This window comes from Cupressus sempervirens, chromosome 10 (genome assembly GCF_028749045.1).
Source record: "Cupressus sempervirens isolate cs-2001-9-10 chromosome 10, ASM2874904v1, whole genome shotgun sequence".
NCBI lineage: Eukaryota > Viridiplantae > Streptophyta > Pinopsida > Cupressales > Cupressaceae > Cupressus > Cupressus sempervirens.
Genome location: NC_143127.1, coordinates 69,815,848 through 69,840,657, shown reverse-complemented (window position 1 = coordinate 69,840,657; position 24,810 = coordinate 69,815,848).

Here is a 24,810-nt window from a genome sequence, read left to right as displayed (position 1 = left end):
GCAGAAATGAAAAATTCATCTCTTCCTAGTTCTGACGGTATATTATATTATATATTTCACACAAAAATCATGCCCCTAAGACCAAATTGAAAATTTAGCTCTCGAGCTCTAAATAAAATTATAAAATTGAAAAATTCAAAATATCCATATAGTCAAAGCTATATAATATTTTAAAATCAATTAAATCTTTGAATATTAAAATTCTGAGTGTTGAAAATCTTTGGAATTTGATTTTTTATATTTATTCTCCATTCCTACCCAATCCACCAGTGCCAAGTGTCCACTTCTCATTTGTCATCACCATCCAGGTGAGTCCCACATTTTCTTTACAACATTTTAAACATTACTATATTTTGAAATTTCTTTGTAATATCTTAGCCTTTATGTTTTATTGCTCCGATCTCATGATGCTTGATGGGTGTAGAGTGTCAGGCCCTCCTCTCCCTTTGGACAATCTTATGAAATTTTGTAAGATCGTGAATCCTTAAATATCACCTCACAACCTTACAAATTTCATAAGATTGTGGCCTCCTTTGCACTTGATGATCTCACGACAGGCCACTTGGCTTATGCCATGCCACCATTCCTTTGTGTTGACCATTAAAACAACACTAATGTTACACTTCCAACTAGCTGGATGGGCCCCATCACATAAGCAATGGCTTCCATAATCCCTACATCCCTTAAGACACTAGCAACTTGTGGGACAAGTCATTCAAACATCCTCTTAATCAGTTACATCCCCAATGTGGGATTAAAACCTTACACTTTTGTCACTTTTTCCTTAATGTTGCACCATGGAAGCTCTATTGCATGCCCCAAGTGGGCTCTCTTCCCTTCTCATTCTATAATTAAAACTCCTCCTTGCCTTGAGCTCACGATGGATACTCTTGCTATGCGTGGATGTTGCCTCCCTTGTGCAAATTGCCTCCCCTGCTGTGGGCAACTTCCTCTAATGGCACCGTTGCTCTCTAACATGGGGCTCTGCCATTCTTGCTCCTTGTCTAAGTTGTGGGATTTCTTTTTTCTGATGGCACCTCTCTCCCTTTGCATCACTTAGCCTCTTGTCATGGTATGCATCATCATCTTGCCTTTGGACTAGATGCTCCTCTTTCTATTGTGGATTGCTCCTCTTCTACTCCATGGTGTGAGATGGATTTAGTGATAGATTGCATCTCCTCTTCCTCACCATCTACAGGTTACTAGATCTAATGGTTTGGTAGAGAGGAGAAGGAGAAGGTACACTTTTGATGGCGTAGGGGAGAAATCAACAGGTATAGTAGTGTGCCTATTCTTTGGTAATTGATTGTGGCATGAAAAAAGGTATAAGTCCATAGTAACTATCACCCATAAATTTTCAAACAAAAATATTGTAGAAAAGGAGCCCTCAAAACATTTTTTTAATAAAAATGTGTCAGTTGACTTGTGAAATGGTCTCATATTATAAGCCCATTTGATTATAATGCTGAACTAGAGATGAAGATAATGTGAGCACTTAGATACCCCAACAACTTCAACCTCCTTCGTTGTTGGATTGAAATTGTGGAAAAAGTTTGGCTTCATCATGATGATATTTGTTTGTTCATACTTTATCACCATATTATCCCGTTGTAGATCAAAAAATTTTAAATCCTCGAGGCACCTCTAGAATGCCATGACACTTAGACTCATCTAATGGAATCAGTTAGGCCCAAAGTGGGTTTGGCTTTTTTTTTTTTTTTTTTTCATTTTTGAACAATGCACACTGCAAACTGATCCATCAATCATCTTGAACTATCTAAAATCAAATTTGATCACAAATTCACTACTGAATACTTACTTTAAATCATTTCTACACTAGTATGAACTCTGTGTTAGGAGGCCTATTGCCTAGCTTTAAAATTGATTTAAACACTTGACCAAGCTTCAAAACTTTGGATAACTTGTCTCTGACATATTCAACAGGCTTGCCAAATCTTGTCACATGATGACATCAGGGTCAAAAGATATAGACCTCCAAAGTTGCTTACTTAATATCACCTACAAATAAACATGTCAGAAAACCACAAAGTGGATTCGGATTTGACTTTGAAAACTGGGCAAACGGGCACCTAAGGATCAAAAAAATGGAGCATTGGTAGACACTAACATAGAGAGTATGAACCTCCAATTTTATCTCATGATAAATTATTGGGAAAATTTGGCAAAGGTTTGTAGTTGGCTACCTGGATTTGTAGGACTGGAAACATTAGTAGAAAAGTGTTTTTTTCAAATGGAATGGCCTTGGAAAAGTGTGCAAATGAATTCATCAAGACTTGAAAATTGGAACACTTGTAGTATTTTCAGTATGGAACATAGTGGTACAATCCATTTGGTCCCACCAATTGTGGACTCAAAGATATGACATCCCAAATAGGGCTCCTGACCATTTTGCATTTTCGATTACCAGTGAAACTTTATAAATTACAAACGAAATCACGTTTGAAAACTAATCAAGTGAATTCATCACAAGCTCAAATCTAGATTGTAGTAAGTCTCTAATATTTAGAATATGATACAAAAGGAATTATCTTATTTGGATCAATTGGTCAAAAGTTATAACTTGTCAAATAGGGCTACCTAAAATTGTGTACAATTTGCAAATGCATGAAAACAGTAAATCACCAACATTGAGGGGTTCGAAATGTAGTCAAACGGATTCAAAATGAGCTAAAAACTAGAGCATAGGTTCTTTGATAAGAATATTAAACATCCCCAAAGTAATGGGTCATAAAACATTTTTGGGTAAAAGATATTCAAAGGCAAACTGGGCTACTATACACTATTTGACACTTAGGCAGAAAATGTAGAACTGAGGACTACTCAAAATGAAACTTCATAGAATGGTTCAGAATGTTAGTTTATCATTACAAGACACATATACATGCTGGATGCAAGATGTTAGAAACATAAAACACCTCATAGGCCTTAAAATGATAGCCGAGTACATAAGCAAGAAAATGCATTTATAGGGATGAAAATGACTCAAAATTTGGAATGGACACTCAAAATGTGAATGCAATTTTGAGTGCCATCACAAAGGAGAGAAATGGTAGTGGTGTTGAGTACAAGAAAGGTTGCAAATAAAATGGGTGATCATGTGCATGAAACGCATTGAAGGTTGAAAATCCATAGGAGAGTTTTCAAATTAGGGCCGAGTTCTATCAATGGATGCAAGATTTCTAATATACCAAACAATAGACTTATTAAGCTTCACACCCCTTGAGAAAGTTGTTTTACCATTGATGTAATTGATATGAGTCCGTAGGTTTTTAACACCATAACATATGGCCTACATACTCACCTCCATATTTCCTCAACATTTTCCAAGTGTAGACAACAGATGCAAAATTTGAGAACATGTTTGAGGCATGTGAAAGGAGTGCAATATTATCCTCCAATACTTTATTGTTGTTAATGATATTCCATTATGCTAGAAAAGACCCTGGCTTTGGAGTATTATCTTTCATTGGTATTTGAAAAACCATATAGAAATCCAGTTTCCTCTTCATATTCAATGCTACCTCCTAGAATATGTTTCCAGTGGAAATACTATTAAAAAGTTTCGAGCTTGATTAGAGAATGAAATGAGAATTAATCATACATTTTTAAATGCCATTAAAGAAAATAATCAAAGAGTCATAAAGGAAAACATTTGCAAGAAGACACATCCATGGTAGTTGGAGAGGCTCCACACACATTGAAGCACTAGAGCATCCATGTGGGGAGCACCAAAGAATCCATGATATGGTAGTATACCCTATGTTTGAACAAATAGGGGTCCCTAGTGTTCAAGAGAAGAAAGGGAGCAATGAGACATTGGAAGATAAGGAGTTCTTTGGTGCTAGAACAACTTCATCATTGAAATGAAAAGTTTTCCACTACAACCAAAGGTGCACTCCGCACATGTTAGAGGTGCAAGAAGGCATGTCCATGACTAGGGAGCATCTACAAAGCAGGAACTTGCAAGTGATGAAGGAAGAAGATGCCAACCTTTGGAATAAATAGAGGATGTTAAGCTGTGTTCTTGTATCTGGGGAGTGGAAATGAAAAGGCAGATGAAGATTTTTTTTCAAATGATTATTGCCATCTACGTAAAGTTTTTTTTTTTTGGCTGAGCATTCAAAACTTATAATCCCACATCCATGCTATGGTGGGGATTTTTATTTTTTAAATACTAAATCACTCTAAGGCATAGTCTCTTAAGAGACACAACTTTTTAAGCCTTTAATTGCTTGTGTGTGGGACCCAATCAATGGATGACTTAAATAAATTTTGACCTAATACATTGAAAATTAAAATGATGTGGAATTTGTGGATGACAAGATGGCGACACATGGATGATCAGACGATGGTTTCTATGTCACCAAATGAAGATGCTTGAGAGATAAGTATAGCAACATGGTGACTAGTTGAGGTGGCAATGACAAACATGATGATTGGGTGCTGTTGTGGTGAAAGATTTGGTGGTGATGTGGCAACATGAGAAAATTGGGCAAGGACATGTGGTGATGAGGTGTCAAGGTCAGACCCATGGTATGGTGCCACATGGCATACATCTGGTGCTCGGGTGGATTTAATATTAATATAATATTAATTATTTTAATATTTTATGCAATTATTTAAAATGGGTGTCCATATAAAAAATCAAAGGTTATAATTTTAAAATATGTAATTTATACTATAGTGTTTTCAAAATTTTCAAATATTTTGCATTTTCATATGCAAAGATGAAGTTGGAGCCTGGAACTTTGAATGACTACCAAGGGGGGCAATATGGACTCCAAGATGTCATTGGAATTAGCAGAAGATGAACTTCCCAATTTTGGAGTTGTTTTTTACACAGGTGGTCATTGGTGCATGCTATAGGGGGATTTTTGATTCCTATGAATCCATGGTTTTTAACAGGTGTTTCAGATACAAATATTAGTTGTGGTGACACTTGGCATGTTTGATTGTTCCAATATGTGATATTTTGATCCTAGTTGAAATATTTGGCTTCTAATTAGCAATTTGATGTATATTTGGTGGAAAATTTGGTAATTGTTGTTTCCTGCCAAATTAGTTATATTTTCCATCAAGTGCTGAAGATATTTTCAACTTGGAAGGCAAAATGATTGAGGATTTGATTTGCCAGTTGTTGGGAGAGATAAGAGAGATTTTTTTAACTTCTTGGGGAAGTTTTCCAAGTGGACACATGGTGGTTGTAGAGTAGATCAAGGATTCCATTCTCCTTCTATATCTTTCTCTTTCTCATCCGTGGCAAGGGTTCCAATTTTTTACTATGAGGCCAAGTTGTTGATTGGTTTTAATTCTAGTCTATTGCATAGAATTCTAGCATTGAAGGCCACACATCCATTCTTGTGCAAGTTTTTGGGTTCATTTCATGTCTTGTTTCTTTGAGATAATGAAAATTGATGATAGATCATGTAATATATCTTGAGTCTCATTTAGTGTTACCAATTAATGTATTCAGTCTTTCCAAGGATAAATACAAAAGGGTATTTACAATTAATTATCTATGTTCTCTTATTCTGTCTCCTAATTCTTCATATGTTGTTAACTTTGTGATTGAATGAATAAGGTTAATGTAATTTAAGACAACTTGGATGAGTTGTGTGTTATATTTTTTGTTGCTTTCAATTCAAGGAGTTAAGTAAATAATTCAATGATTTGATATGGTTTCTAGGTGTATGGAGGGGGTGCTAGTAAGAATGGAGTTTGAGGATTTTAGTAGATAAACTTAATTTTAAGGCAATCAAATTAGGTCATCCTGTTGGTAGTGACTCTATGTTGCAATGGATAAGGCACTGATCACTAAATTAGATGCAAGCTAAGATGAAGGTCATTTGTACAAATCATTTTAATCAAATTAGTTCAGTTTTTCATGTTTCATAGTGGGTTGGAAGGAATTAACCCTCACTTAGCTTATGGGTTCATAGGTTATGATTTGTAGCTATTATTTTCCTATGTTATTGCATAAGTATTAGAAGATATGAAGGTTTCATCTGCTATTAATAGGTTAGAACCTCAAGGTACACCCACCTAGGTTTTGTAGAGCCTGAAGAAGAAGAAGGGTCTAGCCTTATAGTTAGCCCAAAAATTGTAGTCAAGTGCATCCATCATAGGATTTTGCTAGCTTTAGATGCATTGGTTTGGTTTCTTGGTTATTTTTTAAATTTGTTAAATCAAGAGCCAACACAACTCATGAATGCGATATGTCTATCATCTTCTTTGTCTTTCTTCTGAATGAGAATCCTAACACATTAATGTTCTAAAGAAAATAAATAGATTTTGAAAGGTAACTCATATGACTTACAAGCACTAGTGCTGTAGAGATAGCTACTTTGATGTCTTTGAAATATTTTTTTATTTCAGGAACCCATTCAATCTTTTCTCCTTTCTTCAGCAAGTCATTAAGGGGATGTACTATCTCAAAAAATCCACTAATGAACTTACAAACAAAATTAAACTTTTTGAAGAAATATTTGAGCTCTTTATGACTATCAAGAGGTGACAACTTTAGAATTGCTTCTACCCTTTAGGATCAAAGGATATCCCCACTTTAGGGATAATGTGTCCCAAAAGCTTTCCCTTTGTAACCCTGAATGAACACTTCTTAGGATTGTGGTATGCCATATCTTTAACATCGGTAGGAAACTTGTCTCAAATCTACAACATGAGTACTTTGATCTTTTGAAAAGATAGTTAGGTCATCCATGTAGATAACTATACATTTATTTATCATCGCTTTGAATGTTTCTTCCATGGCCTTTTGAAAGGTAGCTCCTACATTGATTTATTTAAAAGGCATTCTTCTGTATGTAAAAGCTCCCCATTTTGTTGTGAATGTAGTCTTGAACCTATTTTCCTCATCAACCATCACTTGGTCATATCCTGAATATCTATCTAGAAAAGACATCATTTTAGACCTGTACACAATTTGCAATACTTCATCAAGTGTGGGAAAATGGTAGTTATCCTTCTGGGAGGCTAGGTTCAAATTGTGGAAATCTACACAAAGGTGAATTTCTCCAATCTCTTTCCTTACTGGAACCAAGTTAGGAACCCACATTGAATGCTAGATTGGAAAGATAATTTTAGCATCAAGTAATTTATGGATCTCTTTCATTATTAATGGTTCAATAATAGTATTCATCGATATTTGTCTTTGACAAAAATATTTGGCATCAAGCTACAATGAAATTTCCTGAGTGATGATTTCAAGATCATACATCTTGAGTTCTTCATAACTCCATGCTATGACATCTTTTTATTCTATAAGCAATTAAAGCATAATTTCTTGTTCTTGACAGTTACATGCCTTGCCAATTCTCACTAACCTAGGATATTCTTCCGTACCTAGATTATATGAATCACATTCTTCAATCTCCATTTCTTTAACAACTCTTTTACTATGTACTGATTCATCTCAACCAAAGATACATTCCAACTCTACCATCCCCTTAGGAATATCATTGGTCTTCAAATTTATAGTTCTATCTTCATCTTCTAGCTCATCATCCTCAAGTTTATAATTTGGAGTATCATTAATCTCTTGTCCTTTGACAAGGCCATTGCACATGATGAAATCGAGAATATGTTGGTCATCTTGGAAGGTTTAGAAGTTTGTAATGTTATTCAGAATAGATGGGGTAGCAACCAATTCAACTAAAAACCTTTTGAGTCTTGTTCTTTCAATAGGTTGCAATGCACTGGCTGAAATTGCAAGAGCATCAGATACCATGTTCTTCTTTCTCTGAATGGACCTTATGTTTAGAGCCTCAAAATGTTCCATCAAGTCCCAAAATATTTTGCAATACACAAGTAGTCTTCTATCATTGCAAGAGTAGATTGATTTAACTTGTATAATCACCAATTGACAACCTCCTTCAATTATGAGAGCTTTGACATCTTTTTCTAATGCAAAGAGAAGTCAATGAATCAAGGCTTCATATTCTATGACATTTTTAGTACATCTAAATTGTAAATGATATACAACATAAAAATATCTACCTTTGGGATTAATTAATTCAATTCCTACACCAGCTCCTAATTTTCATTTAGAGTCATCAAAACTGAGTGTCCAAATTGGTTGTTCTTTGGGCTTTCTGGACTTGTGTTTATTTATTTGAAACTTTTCTGTTACATGACCTTTGAAGGATTGTTTCTTTGGGATCCATTGCGATCTTTTATGTACTAGGCTTGATGAGTTACTATTATTTATCTTTGATATGGGAGTTGTTCATTTCTCTTCCTTATCTTTAATCTCCCCAATTAATTCTATGATTTTATCAAATTCTGGCTTAGGATAAACAAAAATTGAGGTCTAGCCTTTGTCTTTTACAAAATTTCTTCTCCTAAGTAGTTTGATCATCCCTAGTGGGGGATAAGATAAATCCCCACTGTCTAAATAGGTGTTACTATATGACACATTAAGATCTTCTTTTTCCTCTTTGATATTATTCATGACCTCAGATATGTATGTGGAACTTGAATTTCCTCTTGTATCTCCCCTGGAGTTTGACCATTTTTTAATTGCATTATTTGAGTCAATACCTAAGCAATTGCTTCTTAGAAATGTAAACACTCAAATTTTGAATGATTGACTTTGTACAATGTGCAAAATCCTAGAAGAAGCAAAACATTTGGGTTTGCTTCTTGACCCAAGCATTATAAGTTCACAACCATGCTATCTATGAAATGAGTCACAACCTCTTCTTTTGGGGTAGGGATCATGGATTCTTTATTTAGATTATTTAATTTCTTGGCTGAGGTTATGTCAAGAGCCATCACCTTGTAAGAACCCAAATCTACTAGGAAAAATGCTACCTCATTTGGTGAATTGTATTCAGTGATCATCACTTTCAGTTTTGGCTTAGCATTGATCTTGATTTGATCATTTAGTCATTTCCAAGGTAGCCATAGTTGAGAACCATCCTCTTAAGCATTTTTGTCCATTCTCTACTCAGCAACAATTCATATATTTCTAGAATCTCCATCACATGTATGTCTATGATGTCTTGGATTCTGGAGTTTGTAGTCAACTATATTTGATCATCTTTCAATACCCCATTAAATTTTACTTTCTTCTTGTTTAGTTCAATCACTATTTGATTCATAGTTTGAGAAGTGACTACCAACTTTTGAGCTATCAAAAGTGGCATGACATTACAAGAAGCTCTCGAATCAATGATACAATTGTGAAGGTTTCTTCCAAATATTTTGATGTTGAGCAAGAAAGGGGAACTTCCACCTTATCTTTATACATGGTTGGTATAAACTTAGAATTTTTGACTTGTTGTGATATTGTCTTTTGAGGATCTATGCTAGGCGTTGCCTTTGTATGATCAAGAGTCCTTATCAGTGCTTCCCTTTGATTAGGACAATTTTGTAGTATGTCAACAAGTATATATTGGCCTTTATTATTTTCAAATCTTCCACTCTACTATACTTTTTAGTTGAATAAGAAAGATGTTGATTTTAGATTGGTTTTGACATATGAGTGTCTATACACTTAAGTCATTTACAAGTTAGAACTTAGTTCATGCCGAACAAGTAATGCATGTCAAGTAAGTTACTCACTAAGTGCTGAGTAAACAGTTAGTGCTAAGTCACTGAAGTGTCGAGCAATCAGTATGTGCTGAGTAATTCACATGCCAAGTGACAACATTGAAGTTGCAGTTGATGTCGAGCATCAGGACTTCAGATGTCGAGTAAAATAGTTTTGACATAGTTGTTTTTAATGCACAAACTACTATGTAAACCATTTTGGAGTTGACTTAATGATTCTTTTATGATCCTGGATGATAAAAATGAATCTTAATTGTGAATCCCTATGCAATACATGCAACCAATCAGTTAAAGGGATGAATTGAGCAGCTAGATGAATGAATTACAATCATTGATTCATACCTAACCCTAAGTCACCTAGATCTTCTTGAGGAGGACAAACCCTAAAATTTGTATGAATGTGGAAGTAGTGAAGAGAGAAGTTTGTGTGCACAAACAAAGCATTCATGGTGGCTAAGGAGTTTTGAATTGAGATACATTGTAGAATTAGTCAGAGGAGAATATAAGAAAGGAGTTAGACGTGATTCATCTAATCAAAGAAGGATCAAGGATACATGCAAAGAGGTGATTTGTTATCTAGCAGTAGAGTCTTAACCTAAGGATCATTTTTGAGACATTTTAATAGGTGAATAAGTTAAATCTCTTAATAGAGTATTCTTAATAGGCTATTGTAAATCCTTTAATAGTGTGCTTACTTCATTGTAAGTTGAATTCCTTTAATCAAGAACACTTCTAATAGGGTGTTGAAATCCTTTAACAAAGTAAGATCTAACAATCTTGTAAGCCTTTAATAGGGTAGATGATATCTCATGATCAAACATTGTAACCTTTACTGGATACACTTTACAAGTGCAGTAGTGAAGATTTGTGGCTGTCATCCCCACCCCAATTTTACCTTCTCATTGGAGGGTTTCTGGGTAATAATATCTTGTGTCATATGTGTGAATGTTTATTTGTTTTCATGCTATGGATGTATATGCTTAATTTGGTATTTAAGTTTACATGTAAATCATGAGATGGATGTGTGGTGAATGAATTTATGTTTAAAGTTTTGAAGGACTAATTCACCCCCCCTCAGAGTGTACTTCCCATATTGTATTTCCTTGACAAAAGATTTTTCAGTATCGTAGGCATATTTCCTTGAATTTGATTGTCAAACATAAGGTACTTTGGTAGGTATTATATTTTTATTAGCCCTTGGATCTAGAGGCATTGGTTGCAAAGTGGGAGGAATCCAATTAGTCATTGGTTCCCTTTGGTTTCAAAAATGATAAGTATTCCAATTTTCATTTTGAAAAGTAAGCATCTCTTCTAGTTGAGGATCTAATTCTTGACTGAATTGAAAAGTAAATTCTTCATTGACCTGTTATTCCATCCCTGAATTCTATGGAAAATCATAATATTCCAACAACATAGTATTCAACTACATAGGAGACTCATTGTTATTGCCTTATGAATTGTGGTTCACTTCTTGATTTTCATTGAAGTACGAGCCATCCTCATTGGGTACATTTTGATTATTGTTGTATTGATTGATGTCTACAAACTGAGCATTGTTGTTGTTATTTGTAGGGATAATTCGATTGTTTAGATGAGTGTTCCATTGTTGATTATGTCTTTGGAAACCATTGTTGTCATCTTAAGGATTGAAATTGTTCCTTGCATTGTTATTTCTGCTGAAATTCTAACATAGTTGTTGTTTTTCTAGGGGCCTACATTCATAATTTGTAAGTTATTGTTCATCCCTTGCAAAAACCTCAAATGGGTTAGTTCGTTGGTAATTTGAGACATGGTTGTCTTCATTTAGCTAATCTCATATGCAACATTATTTTCTACTTCAATAGATGTTGCTACCTTCTGCTCAAAGAAAGAAGCTTTTAGAGGTTCATATACTAGATAAGTTATGGCTAGAACTGTTACAACTGGTGCCTATTTTAGTGTTATTGGATTCATTGGAATGAATTGACTAGGCATCACTTATGCTCTGACATGATATGTTGGTACTGCTATAGTAGCTTGAGCTAGAACCATTAATCCTCCTCCATTAGGATTGGCTTGTTTAGTAAAGATAATTGCTTCTTTGAAGACATTTTCCAATGTGTCAATATTTACATTCTATAGGAAGATACCCATGAGATGGTCCATAGCATTGAGATAAATCGAGATTCTAGCTTTAACTCGTATAGTATAGGGTGTTTCCAACTTGTTGTATGCCATGTGAAAGTGATGACTAAAATGTGAAATGGTCTCCATTGGATCCCTCTTGATTGATATGAATTGATGATGTATCACAACCGAGTAAAAAAATGTTTCAAATTGTTCTAAGAACAATTTTTCAAATGAAGCACAATCCTGGATACATCTTGGTGGAAAATTCATGTACCAATTAAAGGAAACTTCTCCTAATGAGAATGAGAATAAATAGAGGACCACATTCTCTTGTTGAACCTATTTTTGATTGCATATTTCTTTGAAGACTTTGATGTGTTCCCTAGTTGTTTGTGTTTCTCTATAGATAAACCTTGGGAAACATTTCTCAAGAATCTTGGGAAAGTCATTAAGTGCACCTTGCAAGTTAATTGGCAAATCTAATGAATTTGCAAAGAAGGTCATCAGTGGAGGATTTTTTGGAATGATGGGTGGGGGTAGGTTTAGAGTTGGAATTGGAGATGATGAAATTTGTAATGGAAGTGGTAGAATTCTTGGTAGTCCTTTGTCACTATGAGGCTTGCAAAAATGACTGAGATTTAAGAACTCTTGCCCACTATCTGAAGATCTTGACACTTGCTAAAATGGAGATGGTGGATCAAGATCTTCTAGTTTGTGTCAATTCTTGAAAAGAGCACCTTTGGAGAAGCACACCTTTTAAAAAAAGTGCACCTACATACCTTTCGATAGTTCATAGACTTAGATTTTTCTAAACGTCTAAAAAATTGTAGAATTTCCAAAAAAAAAGTTGTTTTCCTTATCTGGAGGTTTGAGGCCCTTCTTTTAGGGCCACTTCTATTGAGCTATTATTTTATATGATGCTAAAAAACATGGATCCTTTTGAATCCCTCTCTTAAAATCCTAATTGAGGATCAACTCCAAGGTTCCGGGCAGTCTTGCAACCTAGTGAAATCCACTCAATTTGAAGATAAATGTGTATGTTCATGAGGAGGCCTTTGCTAGTTCTGAACTATGTTAGATAAGTTGTTTGATCTATTTCTATTTGAAAAAGTAACCAGAATAGGGATATATTTTTGGTATTTTCTATTTTATGATGAATGCAATTTATCAATGCAACTATATGAATTCCTATTTTAACCAACTGTTAGAAAAGAAAATAACAAAGATAGGGTAATGAGAGATTAAATAAAATAACTTGAAAGGGAAATTCCTAATGGACATAAACCACAGTAACAACATGTCTATGAATTAAATCATCAAAGGGATCAGGTAGGAAACCAATAAAATTAGAAGCAATGCTTCCTCAACTCCACTGATGCAATTGTAGATGGGAACTGAATATAAACCAAAAGATGTTTTACGTCTCATCAAATCATAAGGTCATGAAAAGTTTACTTATGTGAGACAAGATGCTATACATGAATAATAGGTGATCCTTTCTCCAATTTATTATGTTAGCAAAATTCATTAACATGAGGAAAAAACAAAAATTAAAAGGTTGAACAATCATAACAACACCACAAAACCATTGGCTCCATTATTATTCATGAACATACATTCACAAAAATAACACACCTCGACAAGAATAACTGCACTCACAATGAGAAAACCAATAGCATATATTATTGAATCAAAATAATGGCCTAAAGTACATATTACATCCATGTATTTATAAGAAATCATCTCCTACCTTTGTGTTAGGATTGAGAGCTCTTAAAATGCAAACTTATGCTAGAAACTATTAAAATAAATCTAATTATATACGAAATGACTCTCTAAATGGTGCTAAGTAGGTCTCCACCCTTTTTTATATAAATTATTGGGTGCATTATCCTTTACACAAATTAAAACAATAAAATAATGAGAAGATAAGAAGATACAAGCCATGTGATGATCTAGGAGTCTCTGGGAGCTCTAAAATGGAAGCTTGACCTTCTTTAGGTGTATCTAGGAGTTGAATTACTGTTAAAATGCATTTTTAGTGAATGGAATGCTCTAAAATATTAAATGGCAGTCAACTATCAATGCACTACTTCTTCTCCAAAACTATTGGCACACCTTTGTGAAAAGTGCAGTTGTGCACCTACGCACCTTGGTGATAGGTTCCAACAAATCAAAATTTCTTGCAAGTGTCATAACTGAATTTCTAACATCTGGGTTATCTTCCCCTTTATATGAAAATGATGTCTAGATGTTTGCTCTTAAACTTCTCTATTATCTTAAGCAACTTGAGTGGATTTTGGTAAATCTAGACCTCCATACTTATCCTTTACTAACTGTTGATAATTACTGACTTCTATCCAAGTCATCGAAAAATCTTCAAGCTTGCTGTCCAACTCTAACAACACCTCTTTAGTCTTGAATGCTTGTTTTATGTCTTCATTTGATGAAGCATATTCAAATGTTCCTTAGAATTTTTGGACCACTAAGTGCACCACAAAAAGTTTGGTTTTAGACTCATTTTCAAAAATCTAAAGGCAAGCAGTGTTGTAGTACCTTTTCACTTTGAAAAATTGCTCTTGCATTTGGTCCTTAATCTATTAGATTTGTGCATGTGGTCCCTCCATTACTTTATTCCCTACTAATATTTTCTCAATCCATTCATCAAGCTTGTTTAGCTCCTTAGCAATATACACCTCCATAAGGATACAATACCTTTAACCCTTTATTAATTTCAAATTTTGAAAGTCTCTAGCCCAAGTATATACTTCATCCATTAGCCCAAAATCTTGGTTCACTATGAAAATCAACTTGTTGGCACTTGATTGGATGTGGTGCAATAGGTTCAAATTACCCTGTATTATTTGTACTCCCTTCTCCTCAAAATTATTTTTCCATTGCTGACATGCTTCCAAAAATAGATCCAACTACATTATCCCTGTTCCTTTTCTCTCAAAATCTGTTGCAAGGGAAATCTCTGGATTCTTCAAGTCGATGGGGCCCACAACTTCAATCAAATAGTCTCTTAGCAGCTCATTTTGCTTTTGCAACATTATCAACTCTAACTGATCTTGATCCATGTGTCTAAATGCCTTTTTCATACCTATAGTAATCATCACTTTAGTTGTATCCACTGTGGGTCTTCCCAACACGATCTCCTTGATTTGGTAATTGTTAGTAGTTAGCTCTTTGGTGTTGAAGTGAGGAGGAGGAATGACAATATGTGCAAGCAGGTCTTGATATTGGTTCTATATTATGAAGGCCAATGTTCTTGTATCACCCTTAGGTGGCTCAGACTTCTTCATTGCTTTTATCAATTCCTTAATTTATTCATCAACAATCAAGTCTAGTTGCCTTTTTTGGTGAAACACAACCTTCCTCTTCAGCCATGCTGGTGTACTGCCTTGTACTACCTATTGGATCCTGATTTAACAATGATTTCAACTACCAGGTAGACAAGACAAGATTACATCTAAGGGAAACTATCTCCTACAATAGATACAATTTGTCAAGAACCTAGTCCAACTATAAGGATGAACTCCTTTTTGTACTTTAGGCTCTGCAAAACCTAGATAGGTAGACCTTTAGATTCACTCATATGGTACTAGTTGCCAAAGCATACATTTGAATCTAGATAAAGCAGATTAAAACCCCTATTTCTCCTATACTTATGCAATAACAAAGGTATGCAATAGTAAGTTACAATACCTACAAAATCCACAAGCTATGTGAGGGTATCCTTTCAATTCCTAAATAGAAAGGGAAAATGGATAATTGATTATTTGACTTTGAATTAGCAAAAATCTACATATGCAACAACAAACTGAATTGATCTTGTAGTAGATTAGTGCCCTATCAATTGGGTATTCCATAATCACAACACAAATTCATGATATCAATAATCTATCTCATACATCACGATATAAGATCTATCCTATCACTTTGTGAATCAGACATCTATGTTCAATTTGAATCTCATACTTATTAGACATCCTTCTATTGAAAGTCACAATCTTGTCAAAATGCGTCAAGCATTTACATGACTCTTTGAATCAAAGAAAAATCACATCAAGACATACAACCCAAAATGAGATGCAACTAGATCTATGTTCTTTTCCCATAAACCACAAAAAGATTGCAAAAAAAAGAGAAAGGAGATAAGAACCCAAATGAAACTAAGTAATTTTGTTGTTCTTTGTATTCATTTCTTTGAAATAAGTACATTTAGGATACATGATAGACTCATAAAAATACACCAATAGATTAGAATGGTACTCTATATTTATTACTTCTCATACAGGAGAAATGCTATAGAAATATGGTGGAATCATAGCTAGAGCTCTTCTCAATAGTCTAGAGACCAACAACATTCAACCTATGTGGTATCATAGCTATGGAAACCTGTCCAAAAGTCTGGAACCAACCCTATACAATGAAAGAAGAAAGAAAGATATAGAAGAAGGAAGGAATCTTGTATATGACTTGGAATTGACACTTTTCCACATTAATCTCCCTTGAATGCTGTTGCACAGTCTCTCTCTTCTCTCTGGAACTAAAAACTAGATCAAATCTCATTATTATTTTTAAGAAACTTGCAAATATCTCCCAAACTGATGAAAAAAGCCCTCTTTCTAATAAAACATTAGATATACTATAAATTTTTTTCCAAAATCCACACCGCACTACTTGGAGGAAAAATAATACTATTGCTAAGATCCTCTCCAAATTTGGCACCTACCCATTTCATAGTTTTCCTAGAAACTGAATCTGAACTGCCCATACCAGAATACTAGTGCATAAGGAACACCTTGAAAAAACCTAATATAAATTTTACTCATTGATACCTGTGCAGAAAAAAATGAAAATTCTAGAGACTAGACTTTGAGAGCTTTCAATTGATATATTATAAGGCTATTTTGTGCAAATATTTATCTTTTAACCAAAGTTAGGACTTTATTATAAAATCCAACTTTTATTTAAAACTTGATGCACATTCATTGAGGAATTTTTTTAAATTTAATTATTTGAAACTCACATTTTACTTGCCTTTTTGAATCTAGGTCAAACCTAGGTTAACCCTCCTTGACACATGTCATTCTCTAATTGGTTTGCATTCTACCCTATCAACACCTTCTAGAAAGGTCTGCCACCTAGTGATATCATGCCACATGTCATATTCTACCAACTCATCTCCTCAATTTCTATGCTAGGTCCCAAATTGTGTGCCATGTGGACTACCATGCCATCCATTCACATTTACATGTCTAGTCAAAATGTTTCTCAACCTAGTCTAGTGGGATCCATGCACAAGCCTTGCATCCTCCATGTCTAAAAGTGTTTTCTTTTGAGACATCTTCTTACTGAGGGATTAGGTATAAGAATAACCAAAAATATCACTTTGGCATAAATGTGGAATAATTTTTTTTCATCATTTCTTTTACAAATAACCCTCCGCAAATGATATTAGGTTTTACTACAAACATTAGTGCAGACTCCTTTACACAATGATCCAAATTCATTTGCTCCACCACTAGTTTCAGTCAGATATCATGCTATCTTTTTGAAATACATCTTTGAGACTACACACTTAGCTCCTTATTTTCAGTATTACTTTGATCTTTGATGCATCTACCTCCAATTATGATACTACTATTGAAGAGCGACTACTTGCAAGGAACATGGAGCAAAGCCATGTTAATTGGTGCTACTCATTCCTTTTCTCCCATTGATTTTCATTTTTGATCCACATCTATCACTTAATATTTTGTAGAAGAAATTCCCACCTTGTGCAAATGATAGTCAAAATAGAAACATCTTTCCTCATTTGTGGGAAATCATGCATGTGATACCATATTTGGTATTGAAATGCAAACAAAGTACATGAGACTTTTGACAATAGAGGATCCTTTATTCTTTCTACATGTATGGGTCTATGCAAATGTTACTCCATACAAATGGTGCACAACCATGCTAATTACAAAAAATAGCTGATTCAGTCCTCATGCATTGGTGAATGGAAATTAGTGGGATAATACCTTGAGACTTCATGTCAAATTTGACTAAGGGAAATTGGGAACGCTGATGATTATCCAATAGTTCTTAGATGTTATTGATGGGCTTATTTGGTCAAAGAATTTCTCCTAGGAGAATGGAGTATGCTTGTAATAGCCGTTGGTCCTATCTACTCATCACATCCTTGAGGTACATGCACTCATTAAAACCTAGTTGAGTCTATTCATCAAATTGGTCCCACTCACCTCTAATTATTGCTTCCTTACCTCATTGAGAACACATTACTGCTATTGCCCAATTCATAACAAAAGGTATTATGTGCATGATTACCAAGATAAGATGGAAACAATACCCTTAGAGTAAAATTTTGCTATGTCAAAATCATTTCACAAGTCCGGTGAATGAGCAACAGTCCCACTATCAAACAATTTCTTTGTCTCAAGGGCATATGATAGTTAATTAAGACAATCAAAGTGTTATCTAGCATTATCATGAATGGGTTGAGAAAACATTCAAGATGGTGGTCATTAGCTTTTTTCAGGGATAATAAAGTTAATGCTCAATGTTAGCTTTCCTATCCATCAACATCAACCTAGATTTGTGCTTCAAATTATGTCCCTTCCAAGGTCCACATCTTGTCTCTGAAAATGGAGCCCTTGAACTTTGTTTCCTCATATTTGGATATTGAATAACCAAAATAACTAGAAAATTTTTGGTCTTCATCTTCCAGTCCTTGTAAAGTATCTACCCAAACTATTGGAGACATGTTCAAATCATTTTCCAAACTATTTTCATTTGTACCTTTTAATTTTCACTCTGAATGCATTGAATAGATTTATATTCTTTCACTTTCTATCCAAGAAATATGTCTCTTGATAGTGCAAGAGATGTGCTCATATCCTTCTCTCAAATGTCTTCCCTTGAATCATTTGCTTTGAATTTTGAATGCATAGAATGGTGGGCAGATTTATGGTCTTCCAATTTCACTTCTACCAATGTGTTCCTTTTTATTGAGAAATGAAAACATTTTCAATGAAGACATTTCTAAAAGACAATGTCAATAGGAAATCATTATTGATAAGATATTAACAATCATAGCTTTGAAATCTCCATGTAATGTTCAATTCCACTCTTTATTGAACATTAATCATTTAGTCCTAGGCACCCATTTGATCTTCCAATGATGTATACATATTAGAAAATTATGACAATTAGAATCATTATAACATTTTCAAACATTTCGAATCCTAATGTCTTATCAGTTTTGATAGCATTTGTCGGGCCCTAAAGTAGGTTCAGCTTTAAAATTCTATTTTCAAATGACTAACACTTCAAACTGATATGTTCAACTCCTCATATCGATTAGATTTAAAATTGATAACTTTTTCATCATTTAAAAATCATTTCTACCACTTTCTAAGAACTACCCATTTAGTGTTAAGAGGCTCTGGAATTGGTCTTAAAAAATGACTGAATCAAACAACAAGGACATGAGATTTGATATAGTGCCTCTCATGTTTGTAGTCCGTACCTTGTTTATTTTGATCCAAGAGATACTTGTTACTCATGTTATGTTTTACATTTGAGATGAGCTAAGGGTCAAATGTTATACTTTAATTTCAGTATCATAGATGTTAGATTACTATGCTGTCTAGTTGATCATATCTGCATGATGATGCCATTTTGAGATGAAAGTATGTTTTATGATGATATCTAGTTATTTGGTATTTGGAAATATCTCTTATTTGGTTATATGTTGGATTAAATGCTATGGTAATTTACTTGATTCTTGCTTTGTAATGCTTTATGCAAATGTGAGTGATGTAAATGGATTATTTCAGTATATTCGAATAAATGGTTACATTAAGTATTTAATGCATTTATTTCTTTAGCTATGTTTTTATATGCAATTACACTTGATCATGTGTTTTAGTGTGTAGGAATTTTATCCCTGGCAATGACACATGGAGTTAGTGATTCATCCGTCATATTTAACCAATGTCATCCCTATATGGTTGACATATCTTTTAAATTGTTTAAATTAAACCTTTTAGTGATTTGATTAAATCTAGACTCATTTGCATTATGTGGTTAGACCTGTGAACATGTTTATGCATTTAGAGGTTCGCATTGTTTCGAAAGTTGTTAAGGAAATTTTTGTGATTTTGGGTTTTTGGGCTTTATTTAATTAATTTTATTTTTTGCCAGCTTTTCCATAGATAAATTCCAATTACTTGGAATAGCTTTATTTTGTTTGGGTTGATTCAAGATTTAACTAGTCTTCCTAGTTATTTTTCCTAATCGATTATTCACTCAAAAAGGGAATAAGTATCAAAAGAGGAAATTAATTCTTGACTTCTCACTTTTGGAAATTAAGAATTTGAGAGCTTTTTTTTCCAAAATCCTCTTTTGGAGGATTGCATTTCTATTCATTGTGAGAGCTATGGGCATGAGATCTTCACGAGATCAATTTCATTGGATCCAACTTAGGGAGACTTTTCTTTGCTTTGACTTTCAACAACTTCTGTAGGTTATTTAATTTATTGTATTGATTCTTGTTTCTACCCTTTTGATTGTTAGGTAGGGCTCTCCCATTTTTGTATTTCAGCTCCATTTCTACTTCTGTTTCTAGTAGCTACATGTTAGGAGGCTAAGAACTAGTGTTCCCCTCCATTTTTGATTGCTTGTTTTGCCTGGTTGGTTAGGTATAAATGTTTTCTTATTTTTTGGGAAGAGGGTTTGGGGTTTGGCATTGTTATGCAGTCCATTTTGCATACGGTGTCCAAACCTAAATTTTATTGGATTTTCATGGCTTTTTTGTCTTAAGATAAAATGGGTTTTTATTTCAAAGTTTTTGAGTTTTGAGGTTTTTACCTCTATTTATGTGCCACCAATTTTTCTTGGGTTTTCTTGGCATGATGTTGTTCATGGACTTGGATCATCCGTAGGATGTCAATTAGACCATTGTTGTACTTTTATGGTCCTCTCGAGCTCATTTTTGGTTGAGTGTTATTTTTTCTTGTGTTCTCATCTTTTTCTTATGTTATGATCTTCGTGATGGTGGTGTGCCACACATGAGCATGTGTACGTGCATTTTCCAAGTGACTTGTGAGGCCCGATCTTCCATGTTATTTCTAGGAGTTATGATCATTTTGGGGTTGGGTTGGGAATATGCATTCCTATGGTCTCTCATTATTGGATGAGCATGAGTAGAGTAGGGTAGCACCATGGAGGGGACTTCTATCTAATAGCCTAGTGATCATTGTGCCTAGAGGGTTGGAAGAGGAAGTTTTAATCAAGTGATAACTAAATAAAATACTGGGTGGTGATAAAACTTAAGACAATAAAATGTGTGAGCACCTAATTAAGTGTGAGCACATAGTGCGAGAGCTTCCATTGGGAAGTTGAACCACATGATATTTAGCTTGGTCTTTTTGATGCCAAGTGACTCTCCATGCATATAGCCCCTACATAGTTACCCATCGAGTGTCTGACTAGGACCTGTAGTTCTTGCATTGGTTCATGATCTTGGTTTCAATCATCTTTACTGCCTAGTGTGAGTGTCAGCCATGGATGTTTTCTTTATGTGTGTTTGTGGTTGGATCATTATCTCCATCAACATAGTGGGAGTGGACCTATGAGTTTTACATGGTTGGGAAGTATAACTACATATATCACTACTGGGGACTGGTGTATAGAGATGGTCTATTATTCTAGTGCAACCGATGCTTGATGTTCACTTGGTATTTCAGTTTATCTAGAGTAGGTTTCCTTGTGATTTATGCTTTCATTGGAATTCTTAGATATCATGTTTAGATGATGTTAGTTTATTTGACACATTCCTATATTATGATATTTAGCATATGCTTAGATGATGTGTTTTGATTAGTTTGAATATCTATTGCTTTATTTATTAGCATGTTAGATTTCCTTGGTCTTATGATGTTATTATGCTTTAGTAGTGATGCCCTCTTAAGACAACTTTGACTATCTAGTTGGCAGTTTGGGATGTTATGCGTGGGGGATGGCTAGGACCTTCGAGGTCTCATGATTACATTATGGTTGGGAGGAACCATGCATGAGTTTGGTTATGTTTGTTCATCATGATGTTGCTTTTAGTACTTTTCCTTTATTGCTATGTTTGAGATGGTTAGATGTAGTTTTTGTCTTGTAGTTATTGAGTTCTAGTGTATAAGCCTCAATTTCTAGATTTAGTACTCCCTAGTGTGAAGGAGTTATTTTCCCTATCTTCTCATCTTGTGTTTTTCTTGCTTGCTATTACAAATCCTCATGTGAGATTATACTCTGTATTGGGCAAGATTGTATACTCTCTTGCATGAGACTTGACATTTCCTCCAAATCAACACAACAAAACCATTGGCTTCATTATAATTCATGAACATGCATTCACAAAAATAACACACTCTAGAAAGAATAAATACACTTAGAATGAGAGCACCAATAGCATATATCATTGCATCAAAATAATGGCCCATAATACATATTACATTACTAAATTTATAAGAAATTATCTCCTCAATTTGTGTTGAGAGTCAAGGTCTCTTCATGAAAATATATGCTTAAAACTAATAAAAAAATCTAATTATATACAAAATAGCTCTCTAAATAGTGCTAAGTAGGTCTCTACCCTTGTTTATATCAATTAATGGGTGCATGAGGCTTTACAAGACTTAAAATAAAGAATGAGGCAATAGATGTGAAGAAGCAAGCTACAAGAGGATTTGAGAGTCACTAGAAGCTCTAAAAATTGACCTTCTCTAGGCGTTTATAGGAGTTGAATTGATGTCAGAATGCATTTTTAGTGCATGAAAAGCTCTTAATTAGGAACTGATAGTTAATTGTCATTGCACTAATACTTCATCAAAATTACTAGTGTACCTTTGTGAATAGTGCACCTACGTACCTTGTGCACTTTGCACACCTACACACCTTGCACACCTTGATGAAAGGTTCCAAAAATCTAAAATTTCCCAAAATGCCAAAAATGAATTTCTAGCTTTTGGGTTTTGTACCCCTTTATACCAAAGTGATGTCTGGATATTTGTTGTTGAATTTATCTATAATATCTATTACTTGGTAAGCTTCTAGAAAATCTAATGCTTTACACTTATGTTTAACTATCTGTTGGTATTTACTAACCTCCATATGGGTATCCTCAAAATCCTCCAGTTTAGTGTCCAGTTCCCGCAATACCCTTCAGTCTAAAATGCTTGCTTGATATCTTCATTAGACAAAGCATCCTCAAAAGTTCTTCATAATTTTTGGACAATTGATTACACTAATTTGTTTTATATCTTTGACTCAGCTTCAAAAATCTCAAGGGCAATATCATCATAGTACTTATCTACTTCCAAAATCTACATTTGATTCTGGCCTCTTAACCTTTGAATATCTTTATGAAGTCTTTTAATGACCTTATTATCTATGGTTATCTTCTGAATCCAATCTTTGAGCTTATCAATATCTTTTATTGTATACACCTCCATAAGTGTATGATACCTTTGATCCTTTATTGCTATAAAAATCTATAGGTGTTTCATCCAGGTATGTACCTCATCCTTTAACCCAAAATCCTAGTTCACAATGGACACCAATTTATCTGCACTTGACTAAATGTAATGCAAAAGGTTCAAATTACTTTGTATTATTTGTATGCCCTTTAGTTCAAAATTATCATGCTATTGCTAAAATGCTCCCAAAAATGGATCCATTAGAATCGTCCCCTTTTCCTTCCTCTCTAATATCTCCACATGAGTGATTTCTAGATGATATGGGTCTATTAGGCCCACTATTCTATGTAGATAGCCTCTCATGATCTCATTTTTTTCTTATCATAAGTAGCTCCAACTCATTTCTATCCATCTACTTGAAAACTTATTTTGTGCTTGTAGTGATAAAAAATTTGGTAGTGTCTACCATGGGCTTCCCTAACAAGACTTCCTTAATCTGATAGTCTTTGTGAGTCAAATCTTCTATATCAACATTTGGAGGAGGGATGACTATGTGTGTAAGCAAGTCATGATCTTGGTTCTTCATGATGAAATCCAATAGTTTTGCATCACCCATAGGTGGCTTAAGCTTCTCGATGGCTCTTACTAGCTCATCCATTCCCTCCTTAGTAGTTACATTCAGTTGCCTATTATGTTTAACCATAACCTCCCTCTTCAACCAAGCAGGTGTAATGCCCATTATAGACATATATTGGACTTAAGAGGGGGTTATTACTAAAGGTCCCTTTCCATTATCAATCCTCTTTGGAGTCTTTTCCCATTGAGAGAGATTACCACTAGCCCAATCCATTGGTATCTTGGCTGTCATGATGGTCTCTATGAAGTGCACCATCTAGATATTAAGATGTATAGCTATTGGTAAGCCCATGAATTTGCTCAAGAGCACTATGAAATATCCAATATCATCTTTCATATAACCCCAAGTCATGTCTAGCTTTTTTATTCTATGACACATTTGTGTTTTGTCTATTGTGAAGGAAGATTAAATTATTTCTTTGGCTTCCTTTTCATTCTCCTTATACCATCTTTCTGCCCAATCATAGGTCATCTTTAGATATTGATTATCCCTTGGGAGATGAAACCCCTTCTCAATATTCCTTAGCCTAAGGTCCAGAACTATCTCCCCTGCGACAAACTTGACAACCTTTTCTTCAGGCACATAATGTTTTGCCAATGTCATAATTAACTCAGAAGATTGTATAGAAGTTGGATGATATGCTACATTTACCAACCCTGACCTGATCATAGATGATACCATCATGGACCTTTCATTAACATTTTTTCATATGGTGAGGAATGCATTCCATTCAATATGTCCGAGCTCAATGTCTTTGATTTCTGCATGTCCATCTTGAAAGCAAGATTTCTTTGGCGTTCCTTGGTATTTGAAGACAACAGTCTTGAGAGCTAAAAATATCACCTAAAACAAACCCTAATTGTCAAAAAAACCTAACCCAAATCACCCTAATAGTAAAAAAACTAGCACAATCCCCACTAATAGCCCTGGAATGCAAAATAACACACCTTGCACACCTTCATAGGTTTTCTAGGTGAGCTTAATGAACCT